At 40.5% G+C, this 12,805-nt stretch overlaps 1 protein-coding gene across 4 annotated transcripts in view; it reads left to right on the top strand.

Annotated features, from left to right (window-relative positions):
• Positions 1-5,733: 5,733 nt before the first annotated feature.
• Positions 5,734-12,805, top strand: part of LOC121313646 (LHFPL tetraspan subfamily member 2 protein-like) — a 65,891-nt gene continuing 58,819 nt past the window's right edge. For all 4 annotated transcript variants that reach the window (XM_041246419.1, XM_041246409.1, XM_041246399.1 and 1 more), the window contains exon 1: positions 5,734-5,957. The gene's annotated coding sequence lies outside the window, so the exon portion shown is untranslated. The remainder of the gene's footprint in view (positions 5,958-12,805) is intronic.

Genomic DNA, 12,805 nt, shown 5'->3' with positions numbered 1-12,805 from the left:
CTCTTAACTATATTGTTATGATAATTTTGTCTACCGTAAAAGTCTAAATGTAATGTATCAAATTACATAAATACAGCTCGTGTTCTGATTTTGTCAAAGAAAAATACATTTGGTACTTAATGGGTTAAGGCCAGCAAAGCATCTTAAACTAATACCATTTATACCAGTTAGGCTCATTTAAGTAACTTTATTAAACAGCTTTTTATTTCCATGCAAACTGATTTCACTTGTAGCAGTGGTGAGTAACAGGACTTAAACAGGACAAACTTGAGTTGTTACCAACGCACTGATATTGAATGGAGGCCTGCCCTAGAATCCTCAGTTCCACTGCTGACATTTCTAGGGCTTGGGAGATGAATTATTAGCAATGGAGAGGGGCTGGTGAAGAAGCCATATGCTTCAAGAGTTAAAGCTAGAGCTTCAAGTCTCTCAATTGCCAAGTGTTTTGACTATTGCCTTTCCTGTTATGAAGCAGCACTGCAGATGCTCCACCTCCTCAAAGGGTATTCCAGTATGGGTCACACTTTTCCATGGCAAACGCAATGCTGATTGAACAGACTCAGTGCAAAGTAAGCCTTGCATGTGCTGGTTTGAGAGCTGAACAAGGTGCTTTTTATGTACTGATACATTTCACTCCTCTCTCGCCAACTGGCACTAACAGCTGGCTACATATCCTGGCATTGCCCATAATCATTGTAACCATACCATTGTAAAATATGTTGTAGTCTGCTGTAAAACACATTGTGATGCTTGCACGTGAAATGTATTGAATTGAATTGGACATTAAATTAATTTGTACTTGCCTTGAACTTAATTAGCTGAAAATCAATCCTGGTGTTTAATTCATGGTTGTTTTCTAGCAAAAAAGTGCCTTCAATTACACTTTGTCAGGAATAAAAATATGCAACTGACCTGTTATAATTATTGTATTTATCATGGCTTGAAATGCATCATATTTTTGCATAATTCTGGCTTGCACACAGAGAACCCAACAATAACCAGTTCATTCACCCTTGAAGAGGTGTTCTAAATTGTGGTTAATCTAACTGCTTTTTGTGACTGTCCACATTACACTGATTAGCTGTAGTTCTCGGTTCCACTGCCCTGCTCTACAGTGGTGACCATTGGTCTACGGAGTACTGATAACGAACAGCACATGATGGCCAATTGACTAGTTGTGTCCATCAGAAATGCAACCCTGTTGTGTGCTGTGGAGCTGGGGAGCTCCTCAATCAGCAGCAAGGAGTGTTACCTTGTAATAATCCACTGTGCACAAAAGAATACCAGGAGAAGAGTGGAACGACACTACTGCCTTAAGGAGCTACTTCACAGGTGTTGATGTAGATGAGCAGCAATCAATTACCAGAGAGAGACACTGGAAGATTCCAGATTTACAATGAGCCTGCACTCTACCATAAAAGCTCTCGCCACTTAGCTTTCACTGTGTAATCTCTGAACTGAGCCCTCATGCCTGGTCTTGATATGGGTGTGCTACAAGGGAACAAGTTTCCTGGGTCATTTTCAGTGCTTTCTCATGCGTGGGAGTTCTTAAAATGATGGCTGTCTTCTTCTCAAGGTGCGGACTTGATGAAACCCATGCTACCCTGTTGTAAATGTGTTCACAGACCTTTTGATTCAGAGATCCCATCTGTTCCACAAATCAAAGCTCATGCCCATTTTCAATACTGACCTGTTCCTCCCCATCCCACCTTTCAGCAATGTTATTAATATCATGGGTGTGCCCAGATCTCCACTGGGATGAGGGTTAGGGTTAGGGAAGCTTGGTTATGAACAGACTTGTGTCCCTGGTTTCTGTCAATGCAGGTTGTATCAGCCAATTCCTCTGCTTTTACAAGTCTGAAATTTAAAAGCATTTTAGGTAGCTGTACTTCTGAAAGAGGATCTCCCTTAAGGATTTTAGAGTAGCATATTTTGAGCTTTTATCACTTAATGTGACAGCTTTGAATTCGTTCTTCATTTTGGATCAGCTGCATGAAACTGTGTGACTGAGTGACTGTAATGCAGAGTGTGCACGAGTTGTAATCAATTGTTTATTATGACTCGTGTTATCAGAACAATTTTCCATGAAGTACAACAGTAGGGAGCTCATGTCCAGCTTGCTTACAGCCAATCAGAAAGGCCTGTCGTTCTCTAAGTCTCAGACATATACACTGTAAATGATGTCGGTATCAAAAGTTGTACCCCACCTGGCTGTATGTGGCGCCACCTGTCTTGGGAGCAAATCGTGAATTTTATCACGTGATGCATTATACCCACCTGTGGTAAATACCACCTACACACCATTATACAGTCCTGCAATGGTTTATTTTCATACTACAGATTGCCGCACCTCCTTACCAACTTTCTTTCAACTACCTGTATGCAATGTAGGAGTGTGTATTACGAGGTATTATAACTTTGATTTTAGATCTGATAACAAAAAAAAAAAAAACTAGAATAATACAGTAGGATTCTTTCAACTTACAAATATCAGGCAGATATGTAATGCCAGTTTTTGGATTGTGTATTCCTGACCTATGAATCATTTGAAGATAATCTTTGGTATGCCCCTGCCACATTGCATGCTGGTGCTCAGAGGAATCTTTCTGTCTTTGTGAATATTTCAGCTGTCACTGCAATGAGTGCTGGAGTCTGCCTGGCGTGTTCACATTGTGCTGGTTTGATGAAGTGCAGCACGTTAGTGGAGTTCCTTTAATGTTAATTCCACCCTGACCTCTCTGTTCAAGAGCAATGCCTCCTTACAAATGAAATGTAATCCACGTTTGAGTAACGGAAACATTCCGACTTGTGAAAAACTTCAACCATTGGGGCTGATCTGCCACTACATTATAAGTTTAAAATTGGGATTGTGCACATTTAAAGGAAATCAAATTATACAATATACCTGGTGAGAGTATGCAATTTCCATTTGCATTGTCTCGCATGGATGCAAAGAGTATGACTAGGCAGCTACACATTATGTTTGGCTTTTCATGCAGCATAAAATTCTGGTTGCAGATTAACCACTAACCTGATCTGTTAAAGGATCTGACTGTTCTTTGTTTTTTTTTCTTGTGTTGGTTGACACTAAATGGAAACTGCTTCTCATATTAAATTATAACTGAGAAAGAATTCAGGACATGTCTGCAGTGGAGTCTTTGTTGATTGCACAGTATTTTCAATCTTTTGCGTTCTGTGCCCATAAGTTGTAAAAAAAAATGTTAAAAGTTATGGATCCTAATAACATGATTATATTATCTGAAAAACAAAAAAAGCAGTTGCTTTTTATTGTTATTTTTGAGTTCTGAAGTCACTATATCACATTCTTTGACATCTAAGTCAGAGTGACAAGGATTTAACTACAAAGGGAGACCAATAGCATCTTATCGGATTCCCTATCCCAAAAATGTGGCAGTATTTCCATCTGTATCTGTAAACATACATACCTAGATACATTACTTTATATCTTTGAACCACTGTGCTTAAGACATCATAAAAACAGGGCCTTTAAGTTTTTTTTTCACCCTGAATTGCAAATGTTTTTTCTTTTATAGAAGTGAGTCTTTATTGCAAATCTTTGCATTGAAATAATTGCAGGAGTCCTGTCCTTGACCAGATGATCCTGTTTCCATGACACTAAGGACAATAAGGAAGGTAAGTGGTTATTCTTAGTATTTCCACTCACAGTCCTGCTGATCCCTCAACACTAACAATACTAGCACAAACCCGGAATCCTCTCAACAATCCTCAGCTTACCTTAACCCATGACTAACCCTAATAGTATGTCTTAATTTAACCTTAATGGTAGCATTTCCTGTCAATCACAACAGTTTCCTCCAATCCTCCGACAGCAGTGGAATGCTTGGTATGTCACTTGAGTGTGCTTTCAGGAGGATGTTGGCAGTGTGCCGTATTACTGACTCTTACCCTCAGGTTTGTAACAGTGCCCCCCCTCCCTTATGCTATGCATTTACCATACTTTACCACAGTTTGCATGCTTTACCATGCCTCTCCAGGCTTTACACTGCTTATCTATGCTTTACCATGCTTTCGCTGTGTTTAATCACACTTTGTCATGCTTTTTTCTTTCCACCTTTGCTGCTAGGGGTGAAACAGTAGCATAGCTTTGTCAGAACAGCAAACCCAAAACAAGGTTCTAAAAAAGAGTATTTTTAGAACCTATGCTGCATATTACATTTGCTTTCCCTAAAACTAAAAATGGTATGATATGGGAACATGGTTTTATTCCTCTCAGAAGCTGATTTTCTGACCCATCAAATCAACTAAAAGATATGAGAGTCTTGAATATTATGCTGTTTTTATTATTGCATTGTGTTAAGTACTGCTACTGCCAACAGGGCTTGAGTGTGTTAAAGAATGGAGTTTTTGCCACTGATCAACACAAAAAAGTGTTCTAAATTAATTACAAATACAAAACAGAAAATATTTGGTAGAGGCACCTGGATAAGTCTCTACTAGCTTTGCACATCTGGACACTACAATTTTTGCCAATTCTTCTTTGCAAAATTGCTGAAGCTCTGTCAAATTAGATGGGGACCTTTGGTGAACAGCAATTTTCAACTCTTTCCACATATTCTCAATTGGATTGAGGTCCGAGCATTAACTGGACCGCTCCAGGACATTGAACTTTTTGTTTTTAAGCCACTCCACTGTGGCTTTGGCTGTATGTTTAGGGTCATTGTCCTGCTGGAAGATGAATCTTCTCCCAAGTCAGCTCTCTTGCAGACTTCAGCAGGTTTTCTTCTGGGATTTCTCTGTACTTTGCTGCATCCATTTTGCCCTCTATCTTCACAAGCTTTCCAGGCCCTGACGCAGAGAAGCATCCCCATAGCATGATGCTGCCACCACCATGCTTCACAGTAGGGATGGTGTTCTCAGGATGATGTGCGGTGTTAGGCTTGCGCCAAACATAGCGCTTAGCGTTGAGGCCAAAAAGCTCTATTTTGGTCTCATCAGACCATAGAATCTTCTTCCACTTGGTCTCAGAGTCTCCCACATGCCTTCTGACAAACTCTAGCTGAGATTTGATGTGAGTTATTTTCAATAATGGCTTTCTTTTTGCCACTCTCCCATAAAGGCCAGTTTTGAGAAGCACCCCGGCTATTGTTTCCGTATGCACAGTGTCTCCCAGCTCAGCTGTGGAAGACACTTTGACATCATTGACTTTTTTTGTGTTGATCAGTGGCAAAAACCAAGGGGGTGAATACTTTTGAGAGCCACTATATATATATATATATATATATATATATATATATATATATATATATATATATATATATATATATATATATAATCTATTCTGAATCTGAGACAACAAAATGTGAAACACCTTACACCTTTTTCACAACCCCGGACTTATACAAAAGTTTGAACTATATATATATATATATATATATATATATATATATAATATATATATATATATATATATATATATATGTGTGTGTGTGTGTGTGTGTGTGTGTGTGTGTGTGTGTGTGTGTGTGTGTGTGTGTATTTATTTGTTTTGTTTTTTTGCAATAATAATATTGAGAAGGGAAATATTACATGGTGATGTAATTCTCCATCTCTAATAATCAGACACCATTCGATAGATTTCGTTCAACCTTTACTTTCGCTCCCTGACACAAACGGGCTGGGGGAAGGGACGAGGGGGGAGTGAAAGCTCCACGTCTGACGGTCTGTGGGCAGGAACTGAAGGCTGAGTTTGTGTGTGAGTAAGAAAGATCGAGCTTCTTTCCTTGTTCAGTGGTTACAGAGAGTGTGGGGGAGGGAGAAAAGCGAAGAAAAGAGATTGAAAGGGGGCTAAAACAACACAGAAAAAACAGTCACCCCACAAACCCTAAGGAATTAACAGTAAAAGAGCGTACGCATAGCGAATGTGGAGGGCTCGCATGCATTCATTCATTGCTGGAGTTCTGTGAAAGCGAAAAATTGTAAGTATGAAAGGAACAATTGGATGCATTACCTCTCTCTCTCTCTCTCTCTCTTGCACGAATCTCAGTCCACGTATATTAGATTTATACCGTAGTTTTTGTTTGTTTGTTTTTTAAATCTACCCATAGAGTTTAGTTCTATTATTTTTCAGGATCACGTAGCCTGAAATGACAATTGACTATTACATTCATCAATCACTGTATTGTGAATTTGTAGCAAACTGCGGGAATGGTAGCGCGCAGGCGAGCCCTTCCAAAATCTTAAACATCGTTTCTGCATCTGAAACCCATTGGGCATTTTACTGCAAAATGTAACAGCAATATGCCTAGATAACATAATGGTGATTTATTGCGTTTGTCCCCCATGCAAAGTCGCATGTAGTCTAGAATTTACAAAAGTAATAAAAAGTAACAAAAAAAAAAAAAAAAAAAAAAAACCTAGCCGCAGTCATTCTGTGCAGGGAATTGTTACTAAAACAATGTATTTAGATGATACATGATTACTTGATTCAGAATGCAGAGCAAGTCAATATCGAAACAACTGTGTTTGTTCATTCCACTAACAGTACATAGTTATCAACATTAAATGGATGTAAAAACAGCTTTTGTGGGTCAGGTTAATCGAATCGGAACCGCCAGTTCTTTTCACTCCCCACAGTGCACGAAGACCCAGGGGTGACCCACACGATGCTTTATTGAAAGGAGACCGTTAATAGGTGAAACAGTCCCAGTGATGTGGTAGTGGATGGAGAGAACTGTACTCTTTTGTCAGCTGGAACACCCGGCGAGCTGTGGGGTGAATGGTTATACTGGTGTGCTTTGGCAATGCTGTATCACCCATCTGAAGAAAGCAACACATCGTGCAGTAGTAATGTCACAGCATAGTTTGCTTTTTAATTGTTGGTATGAAAGTTAAGAGAATGAAAGTGACAATTACCTTGGAGCAAGGAAGACTGCTTCTGAACAATTGCAATGTGTTCTGTAACTGTCTGTTGTCGTTGTCTTATAATGAATCAGGTGAAGAAAACACAAGCTGACTGTAAATGAGAGCATTCATCTCTGGAAATAATTCAGGTTCTTGTACAAAAAACGAACCTCTGCCCTGAACCAAATCAGAATTCTGAATCTCTGAGTCTGACCTTTTTTTTTTTTACCTTTTTTTTTTTTTTTTTTTTTTTTTTTTATAAGTTTGTATATGTTGTCTTTTTCCATTGGGACAGTTAGTCTTGAAAACCAAAGGCATACCAATCAATCAACCAATATATGCTATCCAGAACTGTTTTTAGGATCTGTGGGCAGGCCGAAGAACTGCCACCAAAGTTATAAGAACATTTAAAGCAAGACTACGTTGTTGAGCTTTGAGACTTAAAATGAGTAACCTCTGACATATACTGTGCCAGCCCTGTTTCAATAGCTGTCATGTGCATGCATGTAACTTGAAGATTTTAGACATATGTATTGCCCTGCAGCCCCAAAACGTATTTGTCTTTGAATCAGCAATGCGGATATCTGCATTCCCCATGAGCCCTGTTTTGAAGCAAGGCTAAGGTGATATTGATCACACACTGTGATTGCTGCTTGGGAAGACTCAGGAGGGTTCCTAAGTGGTTCCTAATAGAAATGTTATGTGACTATCCATAGGCACTTCCTGAGAAGTGACACTGTTGGCACCTATGATACTGTTTCATGAAAGAAGGCACCCGACGTCTTTGAGTAAATGTATGATTTAAAGGACTAGGAAGTATGCTGGTTTCTGAGAAGTGGATTAAAAGGCACATTTTTATTGTTTGTCCAAAAATGTTATTGTCCTAATCAGGAATGCTGTTTTGAATCTGTATTGGTGTGACTAGACGGCAATGCATCGTTTTAAACCCAGGGATTCTACGTACAGTAGAAACTTTGAGTGAAAGTGTCCTTCAGGGCTGAATCATAAAGTATACTGGGACAGATAAAGATCATTCTGTGCATTGTTGAGAAATACTTCTGTCTGGAATGCAGATGCAATGTTGAGCTGGGATTGTTCGTTTTTGAAAGAACTGTACTTGAAAGCAAATCTGATCTGTGGGTTTTCTCCAGAGGATAACATCTCTCTGAATTCCCTTTGTCACTTGGAAGTTAAAGCACATGTATAGATAAGACCTGTTGGGTCTAGCTTTGTGTTCTTTTTATAATGCTAGGGAGCCCATTGGGTCACAGAAGCTTGTGGAAACACTTCTGAATAAGACTTTGTTCTTTTGAAGGTACTGACCTGTCTACTACTTGTGTAGTTTTACAGTTTCATATTCCTTGTCTCATAATGAATGCCTTTATTTTGTAAAGAACTGCTAGACATATCTGTTACCAGCCAGAGGGTGGATCTTTTTTGCGTACTTCTGGTGTATCCCACATTTATCTTTCTTCTTGAAATGGACTGCAGAAAGTGAAGAAGGTCATAGACATGCTTACTCTCAATATTTGGCATTGGTTCTGCATTTGCTCAGACTGGTTTGCTCTTTCATTGATTGTTGACTTGCCAGCATGTTGGTTAAAGTTTTACTCTGAAAAGGAAACAAGCCACTACAAGTAAATTGCAGTATATCATTCTGGTTTTGTAGCTTTCGTCAGAACTTAAACCAGGTATATGGAAATAACCACAAAACTGCAGCCTTTACTTGTAAGCTTGGAACTTCAGGGTATTGAATGCTGTTCTTGTCTCCCAAGTTGTGTGAAGCAGAATGAAAGCATTAACACTAGCCTTTATGTTCTAGTGATTAAACGTCTGTTTGCTAAATGGTTTCTTAAAGGAATCCTGACCTCCAGAACCTCTGTCTCTCTACATGGAGATGCGCACACTTGCTGCCCCTTGTCAATCACCCCACTCGCTGAACACATTCATAAGAAAGATGTATCAGGAGTCAAATGAGAGTAAGGAATGGACAGTCATATTTATAAAGAGAAAGTAAAATCTATGTCAGATTGCTCTACCTTAGTGTGAACACGATAGCATCACGGCCCAGGATGTTACTGGCAGGAGGAGGACTCGGACGCAGAGGGTCAATTGCAACAAACTTGTAGATTTAGTATGGAGCTGCGTTCTAAGTTGCACACTAGCTAATACAGTACTATCTCAGGGTCATCCCCAGCTGCATACTAACTTGATACCCATTGCAATGAAAAAAGATGGGGAATAACGTTGGGGACTAACTGATCCCCTGCTTTAGTACAGAGCTCAGGGTTAAGCTTTTTATTGTAGTGTGCTACCAAACAGGAACTGAAGGGGGGGGGGGGGGGGGGGGGGGGGGGGGGGGGGGGGCTGAAAATCTGAGTGGGGGGGGGGGGTGGGCTATTATATTTACAAGACTGATATTTAAAAAAAAAAAATAAGTTAAGCTACCTAGCATCTTAATTGTTGCTTTTTCATTTACATTTTTTTGAACTTAAGAAAATTATGTACGGAACTGTATTTACGCACGAAAATAAGTGCCAAGGCTAAATTGCATAAGAATATTTTAACATGTAATTCAATTTTCCTAAAACACCACCAAAATTAATGAAGCTGCGTTAGAGGAGAAACAAAACTTGTGTTAGTACACTATTTAATTCACACACAAAACAAATGCTTTCGTTTTATAGGACCACAGGTGTATTGTAAACTATAAAAGGTATAAATCAAATCAGAAAGGCAAATTACATATTTCAAGTATAGCCTGTAACAGTTTAATTTCCCAGTCCATCCATATGACAGCAATTATGGCCAGTAGGCGTGTGCAAAATTTGGCTCTGGAGACGGCAGTGCATCTTCCCCCTTCGGCACGCAGGACAGCAGCTCCTCCTTCCCTGGCCTTTGGGCAGGAAGCTTCTCCTTCCCTGGCCTTTGGACAGGCAGCTTCTCCTTCCCTGGTCTTTGGACAGGCAGCTTCTCGTCCCCTGGCCTTTGGGCAGGCAGCTTCTGCCTCTCCAGGTCCTTTGCTCGCCTCAGGACACAGCCGGTCCTCCCCTTCTTCCTCTGTTGGGTAGGTGGCAACTCCCCTTCACCCTGAAAGGGGCAGCACATTGTATAGTGCCCCGGCTTTGCACAGGCGAGGCACCAACCTTGGTTGTGGCACCATATGTGAACAGGTTAGCATCACGGCCCAGGCTATTGCCAGCAGGACAACGGGAACAAAGGAACAGGCACAAGGGCCAAAATAAACAGTTAAACAAAACATTAACATCAGGCTGGCTGGGCGTTCGCTTTCACAGACCAAAACACAGATACCAACAACACAGTGTAACTCGCCACTCCCTCCCTCTCACAACAAAGGATTTCCCCTTCCCATGTGCCACGACGCTGGAGCCTAATTAACCATAAATTATTCAATTAAGGCTCCAGCCACATTCTCACATGTATTTTGGCAGGGAGGGATTTAACCCCACTCCCTGCCAAACTTAAATACAAAATAAAAAACACACATTTGTTTCTGGTTCAGCTTTGTGTGCTCTTTGAAGACTTGTGCTTCTGGTTCTCTAGCTGTCACAGATGACGTTGGGAAGTATGACCAGAGCTTTCCTTGTGTTTGCTGGTTGTGTGGAGAAAGCTGTCTTTCTCCGGTTGGTGATGTGGAAAGGACACGTGGAGGACATGTACAGACAGAAATGCACGCATGAAAATATGCAAGATACTCCTGATGTGACTGGCTTTTTTTTATAAACATGGGATTACATTGTATTAATGGAGTCTGAGCAGTATCTTTACACGGTGAAAATACAGGGATGGAAATAAGACTCCTATTGCATAGCAGTTTCACCCATTCCAGGTTTTAATATATTGGTTCGTCCCAATGTATAGGTAACAGGATCAAGTGTCTCATATTAAACTCTCCAAAAAATCAGGAATGGATCAAACTGCTATGCAACAGGAGGGTACGAATGAGGGACTGCATTTGACTTAAACAGAATTAATGTTACAACAGCTATATATATATATATATATATTATATATATAGATATATATATTATATATATATATATATATATAATATATTGCTACCGGCATACTTACAAGATTGTAAGGGGGGCATGGTGCTAGCTGTTGCATTACAAGTGGCACAAATCGTAACCCACTGTCCACTGAAAAACCCTTAAATACTCCAGTTTTCTTTTTCTTTTGGTTCATAAAAACTAAAATAAAACATCTCTCTCATTAATTATGTACTTGCAAAAACCATCAACTGGTTAACTCTGTGTAGCCAAAAGTGGATCAATACCAAATGTGAGCCTGTTGATTCTTGCTTGGCAAGATCATGTGTAATTATGCTGGAAGGTTCTTTTATGTAGTTTTACAGAATGGTGGGCTTGGAGACGTTGCCTGCCCATTTAGTATAAACTATCCATTTTGCATGGGTGGAGTGATGCTTCACTGAAGTTTGTTAAAATGTGTAACCTGGCAGTGTGTGCCTACAGGCAGCAGGGTACCACTTTGGAACACACATCAGCTGTCTGGAAAGAAGTACAAGAAATAAAATAAGCTGCTGTTTAAATTTTAGTGACCCGTCACTTTTGAAACCTCATATATATATATATATATATATGTGTGTGTGTGTGTGTGTGTGTGTGTGTGTGTGTGTGTGTATGTGTGTGTGTGTGTGTGTGAGTGTGTGCGCATTTACATTGTGCTTTTACCCCCCACCCCCATTGCCACACATCCTTTTAGTGCTGAACCCAACCCCACCCCACACCTCTATCTTTTTCCAAAAGCTAAAATTGAGGCTGAGGTAAAGTATTAGTTTTGCTGAACATTAGGAATATTTTGTTTTATTTTGGACTATTAAACCAGAAAAGTTTGTTGGGACTTCAGTCTCGTTCACGTTTTAGGATGTCCTGGAAAACCATTAAGCTTGACCAAGCCAAACATTCAGTACATGAAGACGGTGCTTGATAAACTGCGGGCTGGGGCCTGTTAAATATTTAACACATAGTGATTTCTGAATGAACCTACATTTTATAACAAGCAAGTGTGGGCCTTAGGTCTTGGAACCTCTAAATAAAGAGATTACGGCATCTGGACTTTGAGGGCAATTGAAGTTTTAATGCCAATTTGCACAAGGAAATATTGACAGTGCCTTATGTATTTGCCCACAACCTAGTTACTAGTTGCTGTTTGAAAAGACATGTTTTAAAAAGACTATATAGGTTGGTTGAAATTATTTTCTTTCTGTCAAACATCTTGCAATCCCCTGAGCCTCATTGACACATTTCTATGTCGACTCACATAAAGTTGCAGCCTTCCTTTGGACTGCGTGACATGGCAGTCTTGAGAACTGAGTTACGGAATCTTACCGGTCTACTGACTAGAGAGTGACTGTGATTAAATTAACAGTGCTAGCTTCCCTCTTTAGTGCAAGTGGACTCTGCAGCTGGTAGCTTTTAAAAAAGTGTGTCTTATTGTAGGAGATGGGATGGAAATCTGAATACAGCCTTTCTAAAACAAGAAAAAGAGAAAAAAGCCCTGCATAGATGGGGCAATGCCATGGCTGCAGCTGACCGGCAGTGCTGGCCCTGTGTGCTACTACCTCCCACCCTGCCGGAACACACATCCGTGTGTGTGTTACTGAGAACCAGCCAGCTGTGTGGGGGGGGCGGGAGAGTGCAGGCTGCGTAAAAGTGTGTGAAAGTGTGCTGCCCACACCAGGTCTGCTATTGTTTTCACAGTGTGTAGATGGAGATGGTCACTCTGCAGAGATCTGTGATGAATCTGGAGCCCTTGCCTCGTTCTTTTGTTCGGGGGGCTGTCAGGCGTGCTGATCGGATTAGGGTATGCTCGGGTAAACTCTGTGTCTGCCCCCCCCCCCCCCCCCCCCCCCCCCCCCCCCCCTGCCCCCCCCCCCCCC

Source organism: Polyodon spathula, chromosome 1 (assembly GCF_017654505.1).
Source record: "Polyodon spathula isolate WHYD16114869_AA chromosome 1, ASM1765450v1, whole genome shotgun sequence".
In the NCBI taxonomy this organism is placed as follows: Eukaryota; Metazoa; Chordata; class Actinopteri; order Acipenseriformes; family Polyodontidae; genus Polyodon; species Polyodon spathula.
Note: the sequence above shows the minus strand (reverse complement) of the source record. Positions and strands in the feature narration are given on the sequence as shown.